At 40.6% G+C, this 26,666-nt stretch overlaps 1 protein-coding gene across 5 annotated transcripts in view; it reads left to right on the forward strand.

Annotated features, from left to right (window-relative positions):
* The first annotated feature begins 1,364 nt into the window (after positions 1-1,364).
* Positions 1,365-26,666, forward strand: part of LRFN5 (leucine rich repeat and fibronectin type III domain containing 5) — a 313,214-nt gene continuing 287,912 nt past the window's right edge. For all 5 annotated transcript variants that reach the window (XM_027957296.3, XM_027957297.3, XM_060401453.1 and 2 more), the window contains exon 1: positions 1,365-2,869. The gene's annotated coding sequence lies outside the window, so the exon portion shown is untranslated. The remainder of the gene's footprint in view (positions 2,870-26,666) is intronic.

Here is a 26,666-nt window from a genome sequence, read left to right on the forward strand (position 1 = left end):
GAGCGCGTCTGTGCGCCCGCAGGGCAGCGCTGAAGCCTGGGAAAGCTCTGTGGGCAGCAACATTCCAGAACGCCCCTACCCTAGGAGGCCGCGAGCACGTGGCTTTACCAAGTAGGCCGGGAAGAAGCCCTTACTAGTCAGATCCTTGTGGAACTCCCAGCTCTTCCAGTCTCTGGGTTCGGGTCCCAAGTTGAGAGGGAGTTGCTGGCTGGGATCGAAGACCACGTGCTGGTGAACCGGTTAAAGAGAAGTAAAAGGATTTCCAGGCTCAGGAGATAAGAACAGCTCATTTCACTGGGGGTCTCCCAGGAGGAAGCCTTTTCCGGACTGGAGGAAGAGGGGTGGGGTTCGAGGAGAGAAACTTGGATTTATGGACAGCCGACCCCTGCCAGGGGTCCCCTGCTTTGCTGTCTCCCCACCCCTCTTCTTTTTCCTGCTTCAGACCTGCTCCTTGTCCCAATATTCTAGTGGCCTGGTCTCCCTTGTGACGACTGTTGAGTTTGTTTTCTGCCTTTGACAGGCACCAATAAGTGACCACCTGAGCCCACCTAATGCATGATACTTAGCTGAGTTGACTCTCAAATATAATGTTCCCTTTAGCTTTTGCGCTCATCCGATCGATAGTAGGCAAACTATTACCTGCCACTAAGGGAACGCTGGAAGCCAGTGGCCGGTGAGCGAGACCCCCAAGTCAGCAACTCTGCGCGACAGACACTGTCGGCGGGTTATAGCTAGTGACTTTTCCCTCTCCCATAAGCAGTCACAGCCTGACTCAGTGACAACCCTTGATCCCATAACCGTGGGGCAGTGGGCGGTCAGCAAGTTTCCCCCTTCGCAAGAGCCCAGGAATGCTCCTGGGAGTTCGCCTTCAGCCTTCAGGTTTTCTGCTTTCTCCCCTCCCCCTACCTGCAACGCCCCCGCGCCTCGCCTGCCCCGGGATTTGCCGACGCTCGACGGGCCCTTTGCTCTAGGAGGCCTGGGTAAATCAGTCCGGAATACGCCCGGCTCCGAGGCGCGGAGGGCCGCGTGGCGGCCCCGGCGGGGGTCTCGCCTGACTCGGAGTCTGGGGGGCGAGGCGGCTCCCGTCACTGCGGCGAGGGCCGGGCTCACGGCCGCGCGCCCGCCGCCGCCGCCGCCGCCGCCGCCGCCGCCTCCATGCTGCAGCGCGGGACGCAGTTCCTCCCGGCCCGGCGGCTGCCGCTGTCCGGCGCGGGTAGCCGGGGAGCCGGGCCCGCCTTGGCCGCCACCGCAGCGCGGGAGTCAGGCTGCCAGCCCCTCGTCTGAGCCGCGGACTCGCCTGGGAGCCGCGGGCAGCGGGCGGGGCGCTGTGTGCAGTGGCGCGCAGGGAGGCAGGCGGCGTGTGCAGAGCGGCCCGAACTGAGGACTCCCGTGTGTGCGTGCGCGCGGGTGTGCGTGTGGTTGCGCGTGTTTTTCCTTCTTCCCTCGAGGATGGCAATGGCTTTGCAGCTGGCTGCTCCCCTAGGATTCTAGACTTTGTGGAGCACCGGGTTGTGAGCACAACCCACCCATATAATCCATTTTGCATGATCGGTTTCTATCAGGAGAAAAAGCGCAACTGGACGGGGGTGGGGCAGACCAAGGAAACCTTCTGGAAATACAAACAGGCACACACAGCACTCACAGGAGAGAGGACGAATGAAAGACCTGGGAAGATGTCTGTAACCTTCCGGCTGGCCCTTCCGTTTTTCAGGAAAGATTTTGGATCGTCTGTACCTTTGGAAGTCATCTTGGCCTTTTTTTTTTTTTTTTTGTAAGCTCTCTTCAGCTAGTAGCGTGCGTGCGTAAGTGTGTGTATGTGTGTGTATTTGTGCGCTCACTTGTCTGATGCATTTGACTGTCTTTTATCCAACTGCCCAGAAGCAAATGTGTTAACTCGGCGGTGTGCCCTCGATGCCCGGCTTCTCACAGAGCGCGGAGGACGCCCAAACCCATTTTCCAGGCTGGATTCGGAAGAGCAGCTCAGCTGCGGACCCCTGTGTGTGGATCGCTTTACTTAGAGGCTGGGAAAGCTCCAGTATTAACCTGCTTCCAGGTACATCACAAGGTCACCAGAGGGTCTTGCAACCGTCTTGTGTCTGTGCATCCAGACCTTCCTGTCTCGGCCAGAAAGATATTTACATTTCGGTCTACAAAATTTGAAGCTAAAAGTTCAGCCTGTCGAGCGGCTTTCTGCACAATCAAGGTAACAAGAATTATCTGTCAAACTGCTTACCAAAATCCGAGACTCTTCGACTCTTCCTCGCCGGTTCCTGGCTCTCTCCTCCACACCAAAATGTCACCAGCTCTTGAATTACGTGGATTTGGGTTGGAAGAGAACTTGAAGAAAACGTGATAGAAAGGCTATGCCAGACCACTCTCTCTGCTGTCCTTGGTCCGGTGGACATCGAAGCCAATCGTGAGAAGGACCAGTACCCTCCTTGCTTTTCCTTCCCGGTGCTGTACTGGGTGTGTGTGTGTGTGTGTGTGTGTGTGCAAGTGTGTGTGTGCAAGTGTGAATGCGAGTGCGCGCGCGCCTGGCTGCGAGTGTGTGAGTGTGTGTGCTTGAGTGTGTGTCTGTGTGTGCGTGCGCGGCCGCCCTGCCTCTGCCCGCTCCCCGGGTGCAGAAACGCGGGTTTCATGGGGCGATCGCCGCGGATCCCCCACCCAGCGCGACCTGCGGGCAGCGGAGGTAGTGGCAGGAGCCGCCTCTCGGACTCCCTAGGATGCGGGTGCTGAGCTATGGCAAAGGGCAGCGAAGTGACGAGCGAGACCCGCGTACGCCTGTGAAAGCCACCTGGAGCCACCTTGCTGGGATGGTACCTGCTGGCAGAAAGTCTTCCTACGACCGTCTTTCCTCTGGAGGCACCAGGTAACAAGAAAATGACTAGCCGCCTCACCCACTTTCCTTCTGATCTTATTTCTAGTGTCTTATCTGCATTGCAGGCTACTTTACTTATTAATGTTTTGAAAATCATTAAGAAGGGCCGGGTATCCAAGGGCACTCTGTGATGCTGTAATATAAATTCTAGAAGATAGAATATAAATCTATACCTGAGCACTTAATCTAGCAGTGAAAGCCTCGAAAATATGGATACACTCCCCCCTAAGTGATGCTTTTGGAAAGCTAGGCGTGTTGAACCTGTCTGAAGATGCCAGAGATTAAAATCCCGTGTTTCCTTCAGGCTATGGTTGCCACGGACCATTTGGTATCCAGCCCTCCCCAGATTGTGGAGTGCGAGAGGGTGTTTGGTTTCCACCCATCGTTTCAGGCAGGGATCATTTTGACCCTTCTCTACCTCTGGTGCCAGGTTGCTTTCCTTTCCTTATTGTGGTCCGGCTTGCCAGATCGTTTAGCTGTAAATTACGCGTCTGGAGACTTTAATTCGAAATAGTTTTCTTGGAACTTGCTTTGCATGGAAGGGAATTCACTGTCAGGAGTCTATGTGTTGAGATATGGTGTTTAACTGCTAGGGTTTGCTTTTATCTAGCAAAGTAGATACATGAAAGAAGTCATTTTTATATCTAGAGGAGCGCTGCTAAAACCACAGCCACCACCCCTATACCTTCTCCAGCTGTATTGTCTCGGTTGTGGAGAGGGGCTTGCACGCGCGTGGTTTGTTTGTTTTTATTTTGTTCTGCGCCCCCCCACCCCGTTTTAATTTTTTTTGGTAATGTGTATCTTGAAAATTCTTGCCAGTGCCTTGATTTCCAACGAGTAGGGTGGATTTGCGACTGCCTAATTAACATATTGAGTCTGATGTGTTAAAAATGGAGATTCCCACCGCAGGCTGAGGCAGAACAAATTGAGTGAACTTCCAAAGCCCCTTACCCTCGCACCTCATTTCTCTCATTTTCTTATCCCATCACCTCTGCGTCCCCAACGGAAAATTTCTCTCCCTTCTGGAGGGCATTAGGATTAACAAGATAAAGCACTTCCAAAGTAGTCTCATCAATGTTTTATTCGACAGTGAAGGCAGTCTGAATAATTCAGCTGAGGAGGGCTCGTTTGTCTCCCGCCCTCGGGAGCTGCCTGCTGGCTGCACCAGGAGGAGGGTTCGGCCCGGCGGAGCGCGCGGCGCCCGGCTCGGGCAGGCAGTGGCTGGGGCTTCTCCGGGGGTTTCTCTTTGCTCAAGCCACTTGGAAAGTGGAGGGGCGCTGCCTGCTTTTCCTCCGCTGGCTGCGTTTTTTTTTTTTTTTTTTTTTAAATATATTTCCATATGATGGCATTTGCAGACCACAAATGCCATTCGCTAGCTAGCTGCTCTCTCTGTTCCTGCGCCTTGATGTCGCCGACTCCTCTGGAGATTGGGCTCGGCTGCTGCTGCAGCCCTCGCAGGCGGGTGGTGCTACAAGGCCATGTTTGCAGCGGCCTTGGGGGCTGGGCTCCGCCACTGCAGCTGCCAGGCCCGCGGTGACACTTTCTTGGGGCGGGGCGGGAGAGCGCAGCGGGCCCCCTGGCAGGCAGCGGGCGCGTCGTGGCAGAGGTGGCCGCTTGCATTTGAGACGGAGAAGGTGGGGAGACGCGCGGGGTGGGCAGTGAGGTCCTGCCAGACACCCTGCGCGGGCAGCCTCCTCCCCCTTCTTCGTAAATGAAAATCCAAATGCATAGAAGGAAAGCTGGCAGCATAAATGCCTTGATATCCAGATAGAGCATGATTTCTCAGGATTCAAAACCTGAAACTTAAGTGTGTTTTCCCTAGTTTTCCATTCGTTCCTCTCTCCTCTCCCGTCTTGTTCTCCTGGATTTAATCAGGTCATTTCCACTCCTGTTTTACCTCCAACTGAAATACCAGTGGAAAGACTGCTACCATCCCCCATAAACAGGAAGGAGTTGAAGGCCACTCTTCAGACAGATTTGCTCTGTAACTTTGAGCTCCAGGCAGACCCAAGAAAGGATACAGAGGATAACGCGACTTTAGCAGAAAAGCAGGTTCCCCCTGTACCTTCCGAAGACTTGGAAAGAAAAGGGTACTGCCTGTGTAAAAACTAAAAATAATTGCGAATTTGGGGGGAATTAGGTAAAGCTTTTTCTTTCCTTTCATTTTTTTTTTCTTTTTCTCTTGTAGTGAGGGTTTTTTTTTTTTTTTATTTCTCCTATCACTCTGAAAATCCTAGTCAGAAAATTGATTTGTGTATACTAACAGTCTGACAAGGACACTTTTTTGTCCCCCAGATTTCTCCACCATATTATAACAGAAACGATAGCATACTCATAATATTTGCTGGCAAATAAGATATCCTTGTTTAGAAGGTGCCCAAGAAAGATAGGATGCTGGTGGAGAATATTAGTATTGGGAAAATTGGGTATTTTCTTCATCTCCTTCCTCATTTCATTTCATCCTGGCCTTTTCTCATTAAGGATTCAGTCCTTTGCAGGTTAAGTCTTGTTCTTGTGCCCTCATCCTTAGGGAAGTTTGAAACAAATGTATTAACTGGATCTTGAGTGCTCAGATGCCTAAATATAGATTATGGTGTCATTCATGTTTTAAAAATGCCATTCATTGGTGCAGATTGGAGGTAGGTGAAATATCATAACCAAATAGACCTTTTAAGCATAGAGTTTCATGTTTAGAACTTCCTTAAGAAATGGAGCTTTCTGCCTCCCCTCCCTTCCCTTTTGTCTGGAGACAGAGATGTCCCAACCACTTTGAGGATCTGAGTCCAATGCCCTTGGTCAGCGTTGTACTTAGAGCTGACTTGACTTATGAATAGGTTGAGACTGTCATGTGTTGACAGAAAATTTCCTGGCAAAACCTTCCTTCCTTGTCAGCCTTCTTATGGTCACTAATAAGAGGGGTAGAATAATAGGGAAGCCAGGACACCCCTGGAAACAGATGTGAGCCTAGGCAGGTGGAAAGGAATTGTCATTTAACTCTTGTCCCTAAGACCATTCCTTTTTGTCATCTTTTCACTTTCTCTTTTCCAGAGAATGACCTTGAACAACTCCAGTCTTCTATGCTTCACATACCTCGTTTCCTCCCTCAAATGTGATGTATAATATGAACACATTCACATACATGTACACACCCCTCATTTTTGAAATATGAAATTCTTGTGCTTGTGTGTTTTGGGAGGGGTTCATCATGATGTGTCTCTGACTGATACCAGCCAGAGGTGATTTTCTTTCCTTTTCCTTAAGAGGGGATAGCAAGAGGTGTGGTCACTAGAGACAAAATTGACTCATCCTTATCCCCTCTTCCAGGATTTTTATCTCCTCTGACACAGTGTATTCCTGGTGTTAAAGCAGTGTGTGGCTATGGCACTGGTGTTTAAATGACCATCATGTTATAACTGCCTTTCGTATTTTCATGAGTGACCATCAGTTTCCTTTTGTCCATTTAAACCAGTGTTCTCTTTCCTCTTTCTGCTTGAAGCACTTTAGACTTGATAGTTTTGCTGAGTTTTCTAGATGGTGAAATTAGGATCTTGCTTTCTGCTAATACCATTGCAATGTTGTTATGTGGTTGGGATGAAATGCTTGCAGATTTCTAATAGTGTTCCTGTCTCTGCAGCCTAGTTCTGTATCATAACTATTCAGTTATTTTAAGGGAAATTTACTATAAATAAGGTTGCTGAGTATTTTTTGCCAATTTTGAATTTGGAAGAAGAAAGCTACTTGAAATTTTCTGATGGCTTAACTGGCTAATCGATTCACTCATTCCAGTGATTTTTATTTTCTGTTTACTCAGAAATAAAATGTATTGGCATTACTTTCAGAGTTTGTGTATAGTATAAAAGGGTTCTAAGTTTTGTATTTCATTAAAGAATGAAGATCGAATTTCAGGCCTTTAAATAGATGTGACTGTGGCACCCTAGGATACATGACTAACAGGTAATTTTGCTACATCATTCTATTGACACACATGTGCATAGCTCTGCCTTGTTCAGTAAACCTTGAGAGTGAGACTGCTTATTATATTTCTACAGCTCCCATTTTTATTCCTGTGGCATCTTTCAATCATTGAGGACTATTTAAAGTGTAAGGCAGTATAATTTGTCCATTACATGGTGTGTGCGTGGTGAAATTAAGAAGTATTATGTTTACAAGTATTGAAGCTATTCTGGTTAGAAGTGTACCATTTTTATTATACTCTATCAACATAAATGATACGTTATTATGAAAACTCCAGTTTCATGTAAGCATAACAAGAGAGAAAAATAAGAATTTAATCCAAATATAGTGTTTTTAAAAGCTTTCTCACCTTACTGTTCTGATAGATTCTGTTCTGACAGAATGCTTTTTACTGATCTATGACATAATTTAATACTAATTATGAAGATGGTTAACAAGTGATAGAAAATTTCAGAGGAATTACATAGTTATATAAGTGCTCCATCATTTTACTGGTACCACATAAGCCACATGAAAAGGCTTTCTTATTTAAACTATAAACTGTATCAGGAAGATTTCTCAGAAATTGGCTTTGATAGCCTAATGTTAATAATAAGTTACAAACTTGGTCACATTGGGAGGAAAATGTTAATTGACTAATTTGAGCCTTCCTAGAAAATTTCTTGTAATCTAATTTTAACCCTCATGCTTTTCTTCTTTTCTTTGTAGGAGCATATATGTAATATTTTTTGAAAAACCTTTCTGATGAAATATTTTGAAATTGGTGTTATTATAATCTTTATGAAGAACAATTACAGAATTGCCACTGAATGTTGCATCTATTTTAGATTTTATAACAAAAAAAGCTCCAGAAAATAAGTAATAAGATGCAGAAATAAAATTATAGGATCCTTTCCCCAACTCTGAAAGTGCTTCTGAATTCTTAGAAAAAGAATAAAAGAAAATGCCAATTAGTTCAATAGACACTCAACTGGAACTAGTAGTTAAGAGCTAGAAGCCAAAACAATGCTGTTTACATTATTGTATTTTCACTTTGTCCTTTGTAGCTCTTTTAAGGAAATGCTAAAAAGATCTAAAGAATAGGTGTTAGTTGCTCTCTGGATTCTGTTACTCATGTTGACTCTTGTTTCCTGTCTTGGAGTTGTCCTGAATCTTGGTGGTATCACTTCCAAAGTTATGTTTGCATTAAAGTGGTTTACTAGTGTAAACATACCAACTCTGTACATGAAAACTAACTTTCTTGTATCTTCTTTGGAAGTAAAGGCTCTGATATTTTTTTAGTAATTAGCTCTTTTTTTTTCCTCATTGTGTGGAAAAACACAATTTTTTTTTTCCATTTTTCCCCATTTCCCAAGTTAGGTTAACAAGTGATTTATGCATACTTGTTTTATTAGTGCTAAGGCATTTGTATCAGTTCAGTTCAGTCACTCAGTCCCGTCTGACTCTTTGCGACCCCATGGACTGTAGCACGCCCGGCTTCCCTGTCCATCACCAACTCTTGGAGCTAACTCAAACTTATACCCATCGAGTCACTGATGCCATCCAACCATCTCATCCTCCTCTGTCATCCCCTTCTCCTTCTGCCTTCAATCTTTCCCAGCATCCGGGTTTTTTCCAATGAATTAGTTCTTCACATCAGGTGGCCAAAGTATTGGAGTTTCAGTTTCAGCATCAGTCCTTTCAATGAATATTCAGGACTAATTTCCTTTAGGATTGCCTGGTTGGATCTCCTTGCAGCTTGGGGACTCTCAAGAGTCTTTTCCAACCCCACAGTTCAAAAGCATTGATTCGTCAGTGCTCAGCTTTCTTTATAGTTCATCTCTCATGTCCATACACGACTACTGGAAAAACCATAGCTTTGACTAGATGGACCTTTGTTGGCAAAGTAATGTCTCTGCTTTTTAATTTGCTGTCTAGGTTGGTCAAAGCTTCTCTTCCAAGGAGCAAGTGTCTTTTAATTTCATGGCTGCAGTCACCATCTGCAGCGATTTTGGAGCCCAAAGATATAAAGTTCCTCACTGTTTCAATTGTTTCCCCATCTATTTGCCATGAAGTGATAGGACCGGATGCCATGATCTTAGCTTCTAATGTTGAGTTTTAAGCCAGCATTTTCACTCTCCTCTTTCACTTTCATCAAGAGGCTTTTTAGTTCTTCTTTAGGCATTTGTATAGGAGCATTAAAGTGCATATACTTTATAGGGCAGCATTGAACACTGCACTGAGCACTTAGGACATATGCTTTATTTTATTAATACATGGATAGCAATATCATTATATATTAATATTCACTAATATATCACTAATATTCACATATATTTTAATATGAAATGCCTCACTAATAGAAATATGCCTAACTTTAAATAGAAATTTTAAGATTATTTATAGGAATTATGTAGGATATCTGCCTTATATTGATTGTTCAAATATCAGGCACTTTAGCAATATATAACTAGATATTGAATGTTGACCTCAAAAATTTATTTTCTTAGTAACATGGAAGATGTAAACAAATGCGTAAGCTTGAAAGTAACTGACATTTTAAAATTCTGTTTTGATATTTTATGCTTTATAGTAGGGAAAACAAGAGAAAATCAGGAAATTATAGCTGTGTTTTATGGACAACAGTATTGCAGAGTGGTTAGATATATGAATTTGGGGATTTCACATACCTGTGTCTCAGGCCTGTGCAATTTTGAGTGACTCTTAAAATCTACCAAAATCTACCTGACACTTAGTGTCCTCACTTATAGAATGAAGCAAAAAAAAAAAAAAAAAAGAGCCAACAATGAAAGACATGTAACTGTTGTCATCACCATCATCATTACCATCATCATTATCATCTCATCATTAGCTATCACGAGGGTAAAGGAGGAAACTAAAGGAAGTGGTAACTGAATGACTTCAAAGTCTGTCCTTGGGATTATAGACCCTCAGGATTCCAGGGAATGCTGAAGTTCATCTACACCAGGGGATGTGCAGTTCAGTGTCCTCAGAGATCAAGGAGAAGATAAAAAGCAGGGAACCTGGCTGGGTGTAAGAAACGGTAGGCTGTAACATATCTGTTACGCTGGAGAGTACCCAACTTGTCCAACACGTTCAAATTTAAATTCAGTTTAACCCATGATGGGTCTGGCATTATGAAACTTTTGAGTTCTTCTGAGATTCATTCAGCCTTAAATTTTCTCAGAAAGCATTCCTGCCATGTAGTCATCTTTACTCACTTTAGGGACCTGTAGTGATTCCAAAAATTACTCCACGTAAAGTAGGATTATTTCATTTTTGTATAGTCATATCATTCCTTTGGGGCATTGAGCCCAAAATCTGGCATCCTCTCAGTTAGACAGTTCAATCGCTCAGTCATGTCTTTTGTGAGACCATGAACCACAGCATGCTAGGCTTCCCTGTCTATATCCAGCTCGTGGACCTTGCTCAAACTCATATCCACTGAGTCAGTGATGCCATCCAACCACCTCATCCTCTGTTGTCCCCGTCTCCTGCCTTCAATCTTTCCCAGAAACAGGGTCTTTTCTAATGCGTTGGCTCTTTGCATCAGGTGGCCAAAGTATTGGAGTTTCAGCTTCAGTGTCAGTCCTTCCAATGAATATTCAGGACTGATTTCCTTTAGGATTGACTGGTTTTATCTCCTTGCAATACAAGAATCAAGAGTCAAGTCCAAGAGAAGACTCAAGAGTCTTCTCTGTCATCACAGTTCTAAAGCATCAATTCTTCGGTGTTCAGCTTTCTTTATAGTCCAACTCTCATGTGCGTACATGACCACTGGAAAAACCATAGTTTTGACTATATAGACCTTTGTCGGCATCCTGTGGCCCCTAATTAATTTTAATATGGGAGGAGGGACACACAATAATTCTAATTCCCATTAACAGTACCTCAAATATTTAAATTCAGTTACTTGGGTTCCCAACCCATGACTGCTTTGCTTGTGATTAAACATAACTTGATCTAAACAGATTCTGGATAGTTTTTGATGTATCATGATTTCAAGCCTTTTACACTCGATAAATGTTGTCATAAATCTTCATCATCATCCTCTTTAACGTAGGTTTCGATTTGTTTGTGTTGCTTCTCATTGAAGTATGTTACCAGGACCAACAAGTCCCATCGATCAACTAGCGTAGAGTCTAACAGGGCCATTGTTTCCCTGTTTTTGACACTGAACAAAACAGGTACCTGCAGTAATCCTCTATCTAGCACTCATGTAAGGTATTACCCTTTGATCAATGGACTCTTCCCTCTTGAGTTTGGACAAGTCTTAAACATGTATTTCTAAGATGCTGCAACTCATCAACTCAAATTTGGTCACAAGATTTAAAGTACTTCCCAGTCAGGGTCTAAAACTATTAAAAATACCTGAGACCACTTTTTCAACATTCATATCACAGGACTTGCTCATGATGCTGAAATTAATAAGATCTTCTCCATTAAGTATTGATAGAAAAGTAACTTATAAATTGTAATAGTGGTGTTCTTTTTAACATATATGAGAAACAATGGAATGGAATAAGACATGGTAGAAATTCAGCTCACTCTAACTTGATGTGCTGGCTGCATTATGGGCTCTCTGATCTAGACAAGAATGATTCAAGGCCCATTCTTTGGTTCCTTTAACAAATATTTCTTCATTATTTAATGCATGCTTTGATACTCTGCAAACCATTTCTCTTTGGAGACCCAATAGCCCAAATGGCATAGATGTCACTCTGGGAAGCTGATACCTGGAGCAAGGAACAGATATTCTTTCAGCAAGGCAGCCCTAGGCTCAAGTCAGTCTTGATGACATTCTTATATCTTGCCTCTTAATTTACCCTTAAACCTAGATGATACTCATTTCTAAAATAATTACTAATTTGTGTAACTTCCTCCAATATTGAATAAAATCCATGTTTAGGCTCCTGATAATTTCCTCAGCTTTCAAATGAGGTCACCTCATAATTTCCAACAAGGAGAAAAGCACTTAAATACAAAAGGAAAGGACAGATTCCTGTTTCTAGTATCCTTGCAAAATGAGTCTTCTGGTTCTTGACATTCTCCATACTCTTGAATGTTATTCTTTCGAGGCATCATGTTTAGAATTTTTTTTTAGATGTTTTACTTTTAATGGAACTGCTGGTAGTTATTAAAATAGATATAACACTCGTAAATATAGTTAGCTTTTTCTTTATGAATTCAGGTCTTCACTGTGTATGTTAGTGATTGCAGAAAGCCCTTGGGGCCCAACCCATGACATATTTAAGGCTGTCATGTTTATACTGATATTAAATTTTCTGCAAACGTATTTTCTTCCCTTCTGTGTATGATTAAAAACATCTTCTCATTGTTCTCATATAGCTAGTATTTTTTTCAGTGGGCCTGTTTTCCTTTTGAATTGACTGATGGAAATTTATTGACAGAGTATCAAGATTTTTAGGTGTTTTGGTAAAACAGAGCCTGAGGATGACTAAAATTCTAAGATCTTCTCTACTGAGGAAAGCATATGAGTTTTTCTCCATGTATTGTGTATGGAAAGCACTGAAAGATGTTAATATATCTTTGTTGTTGTTTAGTTGCTGAGTTGTGTCTGACTCTTTTGTGACTTCATGGACTGGAGCCCGTCAGGCTTCTCTGTCTATGGGATTTCCCAGGCAAGAATACTAGAGTTAGGTTGCCATTTCCTTCTTCAGGGGATCTTACCAACCCAGGGATCGAACCCACATCTCCTGCATGGACAGGTGGATTCTTTGCCACTGAGCCACCTGGGAAGCCCTTGCATGATGTATAATTAGATGATGATACTGGTGATCAGGATCATAATCATTTTCTGCGAATGTCCTCTCTGTACAGACGTTTTTACTTTCTTCTAATCCATGAAGTAACCTTTATTTTAGGCATGATTCTATACATTTTTAGAGGAGCAGATTGAGACTGAGGGCAGTTAATTTACTTGTTCATGATTATATGACTAAGAGATGACAGGGCTGGAATTCAAATATAAATATTTCTAATTCTAAAGAAGATGCTATATTTGCTGCAACTAAGACATGTCCCTTTTCTTCTACCTCTTAAAGCTGTTTTTCTTTTTATTATATAAATTTGTTTTCATCCTCCTTCAAGGATAATGACTATCTTCTGAATATGCCTCTTATCCTCAACTTCTTTTCCCTTTATGGTACTCTATGAATTGCCTTGTGTCACATCTGGAAATTTAAAAAAGACTTAATGGTTATCCATTGGGCTTCCTAGGTGTCGCTAGTGGTAAAGAACCTGCTTGCCAGGGTAGGTAGATATGAGAGATAAGAGTTCCATCCTGGATTGGGAAGATCCTCTGGAGAAGGAAATGGCAACCCACTTCAGTATTCTTGGCTGGAGAATCCCATGGACAGAGGAGCCTGGTGGGCTGCAGTCCAAAGGATGGCATGGAGTCAGACATGACTGAAGTGACTTAGCATGCATATTAGCATGCATGGTTATCCATTAGGGGATTCTGTAGCTGTTTGCAGTGAGAAGGAAATATTTGGTCCTAAGTCTGGAGAAGGAAATGGCAACCCACTCCAGTATCCTTGCCTGGAAAATCTCATGGACAGAAGAGCCTGGTGGGGTGCAGTCCACGGGGTTGCAAAGAGTTGGGCACAACTGGGCGACTAACAATTACACTTAAGTCTGAAATTTAAGTATATGCTAATTTTTTTTCTTTGCTAAAGGAGACTGTGTGATTTTGGGTGATTTAATTTGATTCCCAATTCCCATCTGTAGAAGGGATCTGCATGTCTTTATAAACTGGCTGGTATATCTAAGTAATTATTAAATAATTGCTATCTTAGTGCTTTTGCTAGTGCAAAAGACTCAGAAAAGTTCTGTGAAATTTTAGAACATTAGAACTTAGTGGAATTTGGAAATTACTCTGTTTCTCATGAAAACTTATGCTCTGTCTAACTGTGCTTTTCATTCATTCTGCTTGTCTCTGTCTGCGGGCTCCTGTCACAGCCCTTAATGAGTGCTTCAGGCTTTATCCGGAGTTAACTCCTCCCTTTGGGGTAGGGCCAGAAAAAAGTCAAATAACAAGCTCATTTCCTCACCCTGTATCCAGTTTTCTGTGCTGTTAAATTTCAGTGACAAAGGGGCCTGGCATTAGCGAAAATCTGATGCTTAATTCTTGGTATATCTGTTGACAGAACAGACTGTTTCTAGATAAGGCCCTGTGGTCTGTTCCCATTGGTGATTTACTTTCTTACCTCCCCTGGTGAATTCAAAGCAGCCACAAGTTCACTGCAAGTCTTCCCATCAAGGAAAATGTCTGTTTGCCTTCCCTTTGGATCTAGATTGGCCTTGACTTGCTTTGAACAATAGTCGTGGCAGAAGTAACGTGGTGTAATTTCGGACGGAGTCTTCCAGAGACCCTGTATCCTTCACTCTTACTTTCCTAGAAAAATATTAATATGATGCTAAGAAGTCTGGGAACCTCTGCTGTAGACAAGTGGCCGGAGTGATCTCTAGCACCAATGTTAAGTCATGCAAATCAGGCCACCTTACACCATCTAGAAACAGTTAAGTAAGCAAGTGTTAGTCTCTTAGGATCTTCCCAACCTAGGAATTGAACCCAGGTATCCTGCATTGCAGGCAGATTCTTTACCGACTGAGGTACATGGGAAGCCCAGTTAAGCTTCCAGATAATTGTAGGTAGTAGCATGAGTGATCACAGGTGAGACCAGCAGGCCAGCTAGCTCTAATTGATGACCCACATATCATGCACAAATAAAATGGTTGTTACTTTAAACCACTAAGCTCTGGGGTAGGAATAGGTAAGAGAGACACCAACACCCCTCTTTGGGTGATGGGACATAACCAGTCACTGTGCCTAGACTCAAAAACAATTCTGCCTCCTTTTTAGAAAATTTCTTTCAACAAATGTTTATCAAATGTTTACTATATTCAGGCATGCTGCCCCTCTACCCCTAGACTGATGGATTTTTGAAGAATTATTTCTTTTCTTACGCTGTTGGAAGTATTAGCTGATTCCTCAAATGCCTCAAATTTCCTCAAATTGCTTTTTCCTGAAATGTTTGCAAACATGATTGAATGTTGTTGTAGTTGTTTAGTCGGTCCATCATGTTCGACTCTTTTGTGACCCTGTGAACTCTAGCCTGCCAAGCTCCTCTGTGCATGGGATTTTCTAGGCAAGGGAGTGGGTTGCCCTTTCCTGCTACAGGGGATCTTCCCTACCCAGGAACTGAAACTTCCTCTCCACAGTTACTGCATTGCAGACAGATTCCTTACTGCTAAGCTACCAGGGAATCCCTTAAGATGTTTCCTAACATGACTGAATGTATGTAAGAATTAATTTTGATTTGCCTGTTTTCTATTGTAGCCAGTTATCACTGCCTCAGAGAAGCATCCCTAAAAAGGTTGTCCTCTTTTATGAGGGATCATGCCATTCACCTAAAGCCCAAGGGAGGATTTGTCTTTGTTTCTTTCTGCATTGCATTTGGGCTTGGTTTGGTTCAGAGTGACATTTTGTCATTTCTCCAAGATTTCATTTTACTTTCTAATTATAGTTTAGTGATTCATATTTACTATTCATTTCTTCTGTAAATTAAATCTGGATTGCACAATTACTTTATTCTGGAACTTCATACACACCTCATTCTATTTAATAATGTTCTCATTTATGTATCAAATTACTCTACAGGAATTTGACATACTGTTTAGGTATAGTAAGGTGCAGAGTGTAGTTCATGGGACAGTGCAATTATAATGAGTTGATAGCTTTCTGATTACTATTTATTTGCAAGAAAGACATAATTACAAAATGAATAAAGTCAAATTCAGTTTTTTTACTTTTAATAAAAAAGATACCTTTTGGAAGGAGTGCCTGGGAATGCATGTCACAGTCATCTCAAAATTTTTCTGTAAAATGTTTTGTTGTGGATTTGAAAAAGTCTCCTTGGAATATATGGAATATATGATATATTTTATTTGCATTTTCTTTCTGCTATTTCTTACTGTGATTTTTAGAGTCTGATATAAGATAAGTAACTTATGCTCTCCTAATCATTTGAAATTTCGACTTGTGAATTCCAAGATAACCAAGTACCTCTCCTATTTGGTGAATGTTGCAATATACATTAAAGTTGAGTTTTGTTTTTTTTTTTTAGCATAGTAGTATCAATTTCTTCACGTGTAAATGGGGCTGATGTTGATATCATAAAGCCTACTGTGAAGAGTAAGTGAAGTAATGCATTCCCAGCACTTCATACATTGGCAAATAATGGACTGCTAGAACTGCATTAGCAAAATATATGTCCTTATATTTTGTATATCAGAGTGTAATATTTGTCTTGAGTAGATTGTCAGCTTGCAAATCTCTTTCTACTTTACTTTGTTGAGGCCTCAGATTTAAGGAATCGTCTAAGGATTATCAGGTAATACTTTTCTTCCCATAAGAATGGAGATTAAAAAAAATTATTAACAAAACTTTCATAGAGATATAGAATAACTAGTTGCTAAATAGTTAGCTAGAATAATTATTGTTAAACTAGCTGTAATAATATTTTAAGAGAAACATCTCATGTATGGCTTTTAGAGCATGATTAGGAAAACTGAAAATAATAATTATTTCATTGCTTATCTAATAGGCATGACCAATCCAGCATCTTCAGTTTTAAAGGTATACAATTTGGGGGAGTTTTTGAAGAAAGAATATAAAATTACAAACCCAAAAGTTTGGTAAGGTACATTGAAAGGGATCTCTGTGTCTAACAATGGCTTTGTGGCCTTCTTTTCATGTTCAGTGAATCTTCAGGGAATTCAAGAGAAAATTAGTTTTTTTTTTTCTTTTTTTCTGATGAAAAAAATTGATTTTATGGTTCTTTAGAGTGATTTGTGCTGAGAACTTTTGTTTTAACTCATGGTAACCATTTTCATAGCTCTAGTACTTCTTCAAATAAATTTTTATTAATTGAAAATTAAAACATTTATCTAAGTAACCATATGAGCATATGACTGTAGTACTTCTTGTTTTGTTGGGGTCAAAATAAATAGAAAAATCAAAATGTGTAGTTGATGACTACATTTTCCCAGTGATGTTGGAGAAATACTTTCTTTAGTTTGAGGTGATGTCTGTACTATTACAGTTGATAATGGGAAAAATAATCATCTTTAGAGTGTCTATATTCAAAAAGGAAGCAGATTCAAAGCAGTATTTAAGGCCATAGAGAGTTTCTAGGAAGTAATGCTTGGTACAAAATGTACACTCAAGAGGTATTGTTTGAAAATTCATATGTGCATTAATTAATACATATTTGTTTTGGAATGTGGTTCTACAGCACTTACAATCTGTTTTTCTAAAATAATGAAAGGAAACTAGTTTCATTTTTATACTGAGTTCTTATGAATTTCCATTTGCATTTTAATATTAATATTTGAATACTGGGATCCATGAAAAAGAAAAAAAAAATCACTTTTTTTGAAATATTAAAAAAAAGCAGTCCTTGGAAAACAATGTAATAGCATTCTGAAGATTTTCCCCTATCGTGGTGTCTGTCCACATATTCTCTCTATATGGGGAGGGAGGTGGGAGGGGGGTTCATGTTTGGGAACACATGTAAGAATTAAAGATTTTAAAATTAAAAAAATAAAAAACTAAAAATAAAAACAAACACACATTCTGTATAGGGAATGAGACATATCAACTCTCATTCAAAGAGATTCTAATTCTTTGCACATAGTACTGATTCAAAGCAGAACTGATTCAAAGCACATAGTACACAATTTTCCTCAATGGGGTAATAGGTTTTGTGGGATTCTATGCTTCTTAGACGGAGAGAATCCGTGTGAACAGTGTGTAAATGGAGTCAGTACTCATTCTTTCTGAATTGGTGCTATCAGTAACAATCTGAAGACATGACTTGCCACTGTAAATTGAAATCTTGTGTTGATTATGAAGCAATCCGAGGAAGAGAGACCTGCATTTGAAAGAGTGAGAGACAAACAGAGTGATAGGAGGGGCCAAAACTTTTTAGAGTTCAGGTTGTTTCATCAGTATTTTTCAGCAAAAGAATTTTGGCTTCAGCACCTTAAGTTAAGGATGGAAAACAGAGTTGTCACTTGGGACTGATTGAGCTGCAAGTGGAAAACCCAACCCATATTGGCTCAAGCATCAAAGGCACTTCTTGCTTCATACAATCAATAGCCTTAGGCAGAGTTATCTTCAAGTACAACTTGACTCAGGGTTGAATTGTCAGTGTGGATCCCAGTTTTGATTCTATTTTTTCTCTACTATTAACAAGTCCCTTTTCAGATTTGGAAGGGTAGGTTCCCTTAGCTTCATATCATCACACTATGAAGTTTAAGTTCAAAGGCAGAGGGAAAAAGACAAGAAAGAAGGAGGAAGGGAACAAGGGTTAGGTAAAGAAGAAGAGCAAGGAGAAAGTGTGGGAAGTAGGAGGGATGAGGAATTGTTCAGTCCCTAACTCGTGTTCAACTCTTTGCGACCCCCATGGACTGCAGCATGCCAGGCTTCCCTGTCCTTCACGATCTCCCCAAGCTTGCTCAAACTCAGGTCCATTGAGTCGGTGATGCCATCCAACCATCTCATCCTCTGTTGACCTCTTGCCATCTTGTCCTCAATCTTTCCTAGCATCAGAGTTCTTTTCCAGTGAGTCAGCTCTTTGCATCAGATGGCTGAAGTACCGGAGCTTCAGCTTCAGCATCAGTCCTTCCAGTGAATAGTCAGCATTTATTCCCTTTAGAATTGACTGGTTAGACAATCTGAACAAGATCTTCTTCAGCCTAGGTTGTTTGACTTGTGCCCTGTTAATATCTCTGAACTTGGAGCTTGATTAGAAGGAATCAAATCACTGCTTGGTTAATTTACCTCTTCCTCCTATCTTCTCTCCCTCCTTCCATCCTTCCCTCCTTTTCTTTCAGAATTATTCTCGTGAAAAGCCCCTCTCCTGTCCTCCTTGTGAAACTGAAAAGCTCATATAGCTTGAGTTGAATTTTAATATTTCATAATCAGTGTTTCATGCTGTAGGGGGAAGAAATAATTTTCCCTATACTCTTCTAGATTCATGACTGATACCTCCCTGTAATAAGATTAATGGGAGAAAAACAAGCAAGTTTAATAATGTATACTTCCTATATACATGGAAGATACTCAGTAAAAATGAGTAACTTCCCTAAATGGCCCAAGCCATCACCTTGAAGACCATCTTTAGCTAAAGACAAAAGATTTGGGGGTGGGGGTGGACATTTATGGGAGATTATCAGGCACAGCAGAGTAAACAAGTGTATGATTGTTATGTAGATCTAAGTTGGCCCCTTCTGCATTGATACTTTTCTAAAGATTTAGTTATTCTCCTCTTTCTGGTACAGAGAGGGAGTGTGCGTGTGCTTGTGAAGTCACATCTGTCATGTCTGACTCTTTGCGCCCCTATGGACTGTGGCTCACCAAGCTCATCTGTTCATGGCATTCTCCAGGCAAAAATACTGGAGTGAGCTGCCATTTCCTTCTCCAGGGAATCTTCCCAATCTAGGGCTAGAACCCAAGTTTCTTAAGTTTTGGAAACACTCTCAAAAATGGGTATTTTCTTCCTAAATGTAAAATGTCTCTTACAAAAGGGTAACTTCTGGGGGTGTGTATCCATGCTCAGTGGCTCAGTCGTGTCTGATGCTGTGACCACAGGGACTGTCACCTTCCAGGCTCCTCTGTCCATTGAATTTTCCAGGCAAGAATGTTGGAGTTGGTTGCTATTTCCTTCTCCAGGGATCTTCCCGACCCAGGGATCGAACCCGAGTCTCTTTTTTCTCCTGCATTTGCAAGGGGATTCTTAACTATTGTACCACCTGGGTTACTCTAAACTTGTAGATATTAAGAGCTTTTCCTGTGTCTGCTGTTTCTTAAAATAATAAGCCAAAAATAAACTTCCATGCCAAAGAGGCATATTTGGGGGCAGCATATTTTGCTTCACTCACTGCTTTAAGATTTCTTAGCAAGTTTTGTTATTTTGGGGTGAACTGAAAGTTTTCAAACCACAGACCTATTGTAAAAATCTTTGAAAGGAGTGGATCTAATAGAATTTACCTGCAAGGAAAATTGCATCTGTCTATCAAGAAGTTAAATAGTGTTAGTTGCTCAGTCATGTTGGAGTCTTTTTTTTGACCCATAGACTGTATGTAGCCACCGGGCTCCTCTGTCCATGGGATCCTCCAGGCAAGAAAACTGGAGTTGCCATTTCCTTCTCCAGGGGATCTTCCTGGCCCAAGGATCCAGCCCTGATCTTCTGCATTCAGATTTTTTACTGTCTGAGCCACAAGGGAAGCCCTTAATTTGCATAAGACAAGTTTCATCTTACTATAATAGAACTATAAAAGGCTACTTGAGTATACACTCACATGCATATCCACATATGCTTATTTTTATCAAATTCTGAATCTTTAAGTGAAAGTGAAAGTCACTCAGTCGTGTCCGACTCTTTGCGATCCCATGGACTATACAGTCCATGGAATTTTCCAGGCCAGAATACTGGAGTGAGTAACTTTCCCCTTCTCCAGGGTATCTGCCCAACTCAGGGATCGAACCCAGCTCTCCCACATTGCAGGCAGATTCTTTACCAGCTGTATGTCCATGCTATGTATTGCACTGTCTGCAATTATCTTACTTTAAAGAAGATTGTCAATAAGTTTCTAAAGTAAATGATTGTGGAAAAATAATCTTTTATTCAATTTTGAAATAAAATATAGTAAAATTATAAAAGAGAAAATGATAATGAATCTAAATATGATTAAAATAAAGCCTCAGCTTCTTTTTCTCTTTATAAAACAGTGATTGTGCAAATGTACAATAATTGTTGTAGCTTTTGCCTTTGTTTTCATTGTATTTCAACCTTTTAAAGGATAGCATTCTCCATTTCTTGAAGCCATACTCTCTTTTTGATAGTACTAAGTCCTTTCCACTTCCCTTTTAACTTCTAGTATAATTTAATTTTAAGGTATAGGCTATAATAATGAACTCAGTTTTAACTGGGCCATCATTTTGTATTGACTTTTCAGTATGATTTCAGTTGAAGGAAGGAAGTAATAAAGCCTTGGCATGGGGTGACCTGGGTCAGTTGGAGAGCCTCTGCTTTAGCATCAGAGCAGCTCAGCTGTTAAAGCTTAGTTCCCAGAATCCTGCAAAGGCATATCAGGTTCCCACAGGACCACAGCATCCTTACTGTCATTAAATAAACTTTCATTTGAGGAATAAAACAGCTAACATTAATACCAGTGGGGATTTTCAAAAATTTCTGTGTGATTGAATTCTTATTAAGTGGCACATTGGAAAAGTCATCAAACACATCTGTGTTTTACAGAGAACTCTGTCATAACAAGAATTAATGGTTTGTGTACCTTCTATTAGGACTTTCCTTGTAGCTCAGCTGGTAAAGAATCCGCCTGCAATGCAGTAGACCTGGGTTCGATCCCTGGGTTGGGAAGATCCCCTGGAGAAGGGAAAGGCTACCCACTCCAGTATTCTGGCCTAGAGAATTTCGTGGACTGTATAGTCCATAGGGTTGCAAAGAGTCAGACATGACTAAGTGACTTTCACTTCACTTCACTTCATCCTTTATTAAATGGGCTTAATCAATTTTCAGTGTCTTTATTATAAAACTCTTGAAGAAATTTTTAAAAAATGTAGCCCTGACTCTTTAATTGATAACTATAGCTAACCTCTACTCCTATTTCTATTGTTTTAACTGCTCTGGGCAGGCTTCTTAAGGTGTCATCCATTCTTTAAAATTTGGATAGTTACCTTCATTTTAGCTTACTTCAACATAGTACAGATGGAAACATTCCTTTCATAGTCAACTTTAGGTCCGAGCACTCTAAAATTAACTAATTATAGTGAAATCACGATTCTGCATTTTGTATTGGAAGGAAGTTGGTGATAACCTCTGAGGAAAATAATGCAGTGTGGTTAGCCATTGTTCCTGTTTCCTCTGTTGTAACTAGCTTGATCAATTACATATGCAACAATAAGTTCCTGAATTACCAAGAAGGAAATGTTTCCTGGCCACTATACGTGGTGGTACTTTGGTACTTTGACGTCAAATACCTCAAACTACAGCTGTCTAGACATTGAGGTAACTTCTGTCCCTTCCTTCAGGATGGATAGCACATAATCCATATATTTTACTACCTAAACACACTTTAGGATATTTAGTCTTTTAGGTATCATCCAAAACCTTACACTTTAATCCATTGATGTGGATTGAAATCTGAATGACTGGTTAGATTTCCTGCAGTTATCATTGCTAGTATTTAATTAAAATTGATAATAGATTGTTTATAATCATGAACAAGGAGGATATAATGTAATGTGACATCATATCATTTGCAGTCTTTTCAGATGATTCTATAGGGGAGAAAAATATTGAGCTGGAAGGTTATCAGCAAAAGTAGAATATAGCAAAAGTTTAAAATGGCACCGTCTTCCTTGTCTTTTCAATCCAAGTAGAAAACTCCTTGTATGATTTTATACCAGATCTGCTAAGTACTTTAAAGATTCACTTTTAATTGAGGTAACCTTGAGCTTTTTGAAGTGTAACCAGTGACGGCTAAAGTGACATTTTGATTACACACCGGTTGAATTGTGAAATAATGTTACTCTCTATCACGGCTAGGAACCTTAATTGGTGTACACAGTCTAACCAAAGGAACAGCAACCACTACAACAAAGGAGATAGAAATAAATAACTGAATCATAGGACCTTTTTATATTATTTCTCTCACAGGTCATGCACAGGAAAAAAGGAGCTATAGTTTGTTCATTCCATTTTTTTGTTTGTTTTTTGTTTGAATCAATAAAGAATGCCTCCTGGTTTTTTATTTTTTCATTTTTCTTTGTCTTAGTTCTTAAAAAATTGACTAATTACAGATGAAAGATCTTAATTACAGGTTAATCACTTTCCAGTTAAATCGTTAATGAAGCAAGTCTAAGGATATACTTTTTGCTATCATTTTCATTCATATTTTTCTGAGATGAACATTGCTTTATTATTTTCATCATGATTAGTGATGGATATTTAGAGATACATTTAATGAATCAGAGAGACTAGTACAAATGGAGTGCTTTTCTTTATGTAGTACTCTGTAGTATACTCCCACATTGTTAAATGATAAATGAGATCAGTGTATAGCCTTGCAATATATCTTATAGATATAGTTACACAAGAAGATTTATATTCTAAGAAAGTTAGCTGCAATATGAATTATAATAGCAAAAATATATTTTACAAAATAGTATACAAACTAAGGGCTTCCTTGGTAGCTCAGCTGGTAGAGAATCCGCCTGCAATGCAGGAGATGCTGGTTCTATTCCTAGGTCAGGAAGATCCACTGGAGAAGGCATAGACTACCCACCCACTCCAGTATTCTTGGGCTTCCCTGGTGGCTCAGCTGGTAAAGGATCCTCCTGCTATGTGGAAGACCTGGGTTCAATCCCAGGGTTGGGAAGATCCCCTGGAGAAGGGAAAGGCTATTCACTCCAGTATTCTAGCCTGGAGAATTCCATGGACTTTTTGGGGTCACAAAGAGACACAACTGAGCAACTTTGTTTCATTTCTTTCATATAAACTAAGTATTTATCCATGGTGACCTTATTTCTTAACAGAGTATTTTGCTGCTCTTTAAATAAATAAAATATAGTAGATCTATATTTATTGATAAAGAGAGCTGTCCAAAATATATGGCTATATAAGAATGGAAGTTTTGGTTACTACAATGTTATCATTTTTGTATATATGTATAAAGAGACTTTGACTGTGTGGATCACAAGAAACTGTGGAAAATTCTGAAAGAGATGGGAATACCAGACCACCTGACCTGCCTCTTGAGAAACCTGTATGCAGGTCAGGAAGCAACAGTTAAAACTGTTGGACATGGAACAACAGACTGGTTCCAAATAGGAAAAGGAGTACTCAAGGCTGTATATTGTCACCCTGCTTATTTAACTTATATGCAGAGTACATCCTGAGAAACGCTGTGCTAGAAGAAGCACAAGCTGGAATCAAGATTGCCAGGAGAAATATCAGTAACCTCAGATATGCAGATGACACCACCCTTATGGCAGAAAGTGAAGAGGAACTAAAAAGCCTCTTGATGAAAGTGAAAGAGGAGAGTGAAAAAGCTGGCTTAAAGCTCAACATTCAGAAAACTAAGATCATGGCATCTGATCCCATTACTTCATGGGAAATAGATGGGGAAACAGTGTCAGACTTTTTATTTTTGGGCTCCAAAATCACTGCAGATGGTGACTGCAGCCATGAAATTAAAAGATGCTTACTCTTTGGAAGGAGAGTTATGACCAACCTAGATGGCATAATAAAAAACAGAGACATTACTTTGCTAACAAAGGTCTGCCTAGTCAAGGCTATGGTTTTTCCAGTAGTCATGTATGGATGTGAGAGTTGGACTGTGAAGAAAGCTGAGCACCGGAGAATTGATGCTTTTGAACTGTGGTGTTGGAGAAGACTCTCGAGAGTCCCTTGGACTGCAAGGAGATACAACCAGTCCATCCTAAAAGAAATCAGTCCTGGGTGTTCATTGAAGGACAGATGCTAAAGCTGAAATTCCAATACTTTGGCCACCTCATGTGAAGAGTTGACTCTTTGGAAAAGACTCTGATGCTGAGAGGGATTGGGGGCAGGAAGAGAAGGGGACGACAGAGGATGAGATGGCTGGATGGCATCACTGACTTGATGGACATGAATTTGAGTAGACTCTGGGAGTTGGTGATGGACAGGGAGGCCTGGCATGCTGCAGTTCATGGGGTTGCAACAAGTTGGACACAACTGAGTGACTGAACTGAACTGAACTGATAAAGAGACTTACAAATATGCGTGGGTATATATGTAAAATATTCATATATATATGCAGATGTATGTGTGATACAAATGCATATGCAGATGAATGTATATGTGTAAATATCTAAACTATACATTCACATGTACAGATATACATATTTATGACTTAACATTTATTATTTTATTATAATACAAAAAGTAGATAGTTGTTTTCCCTGGGTGGGAGGGTCAAGTGCTTGTCAGTTTTATCTTTTTTTAACAGTGCTTGAAAGTTTTTATCACATACCTTTAATGATTTATAATAATTGTTCACAGTCACTAAGTCCTGTTTGACTTTTTGCCACCCCATGGACTGCAGCATGCCAGGCTCCTTTGTCCTCCACTATGTCCTGGAGTTTGCTCAAATTCATGTCCTTTGAGTCAGTGATGCTATCTAACCATCACATCCTCTGCTGCCCCTTTCTCCTTTTGCCTTCGATTTTCCCAGCATCAGGGTCTTTTCCAGTAAGTTTGTTCTTTATATCAGGTGGCCAGTGTTAGAGCTTTAGTTTCAGCCTCAGTCCTTCCAGTGAATATTCAGGGTTGATCTCTTTTAAGATTGACTGGTTTGATCTCCTTCAAGTCCAAGGGACTCTCAAGAGTCTTCTCCAGCATCACAATTGAAAAGCATCATTTCTTCAGTGCTCAGGCTTCTTTGTGGCCCATTTCTCACATCTATACATGACTGCTAGAAAAATCATAGCGTTGACTGTATGGACCTTTGCCAGCGAGGTGATATCTCTGCTTTTTAATACACTGTTTAGGTTTGTCATAGCTTTCCTTCCAAGGAGCAAGTGTCTTTTAATTTCATGGCTGCAGTCACCATCCGCAGTGATATTGGACCCCAAGAAAATAAAGTCTGTCACTGCTTGCACACTTTCCTTTTCTATATGCTATGAAGTGATGGGACCAGATGCCATGATTTTCTTTCTTAGTTTTTTGACTGTTGAAATTCAAGCCAGTTTTTTTACTCTCCTTTTTCACCCTCCTCAAGAGGCTCTTTGGTTCCTCTTTATTGCCATTAGAATGGTATCATTTGCATATCTGAGGTTTTTGATATTTCTCCTGGCATTCTTATTTCTAACTTATTATTCATCCAGCCTGGCATTTTACATGATGTACTCTGCATAGAAGTTAAATAAACAGAGTGACAATATATAGCCTTGTTGTACTACTTTCTCAATTTTGGACCAGCTATTTCATGTCTGGTTCAAACTGTTGCTTCTTGACCCAAATACAGGTTTCTCAGGAGACAGGGAAGGTGGTCTGATACTCCAGTCTCTCCAAGAATTTTGCATAGTTTGTTGTGATCCACACAGTCAAAGGCTTTAGTGTAGTCAGTGAAACAAAAGTAGATGTTTTTTTCTGAACTGTCTTGCTTTCTAAATGATCTAACAAATGTTGGCAATGTGATCTCAGATTCCTCTGCCTTTTCTAAACCCAGCTTGTACACCTGGAAGTTCTCAGTTCACATACTGCTGAAACTTAGTAAATCTTGCTAGTCTGTGAAGTGAGCACAATCCTACACTAGTTTCTACAATTCTACACAATTCTACACTACATTGCCCTTCTTTGGGACTGGAATGAAAACTGAATTTTTTCAGTCCTTTTGCCACTGCTGATTTTTCCAAATTTGCTGACATATTGAGTGTAACACTTTAACATCGTCTTTTAGAATTTTAAATAGCTGAGCTGGAATTCCATCAGCTCCATTAGCTTTGTTCAGAGTAATGCTTCCTAAGGCCCACTTGACTTTGCACTCCAGGATGTGCGGCTGCTGCAGGTGAGTGATCATGGTTATCTGGATCCTTAAGACCTTTTCTGTATAATTCTTTCATATAGTATTCTTTCACCTCTTCTTAATCTCTGCTTCTGGCAGATCCCTACAGTTACTGTCTTTTATCGTGACATTTTTGCATGAAATATTCCCCTGG

The sequence above is a fragment of the Ovis aries genome, chromosome 18, assembly GCF_016772045.2.
Source record: "Ovis aries strain OAR_USU_Benz2616 breed Rambouillet chromosome 18, ARS-UI_Ramb_v3.0, whole genome shotgun sequence".
NCBI classification, from domain to species: Eukaryota; Metazoa; Chordata; class Mammalia; order Artiodactyla; family Bovidae; genus Ovis; species Ovis aries.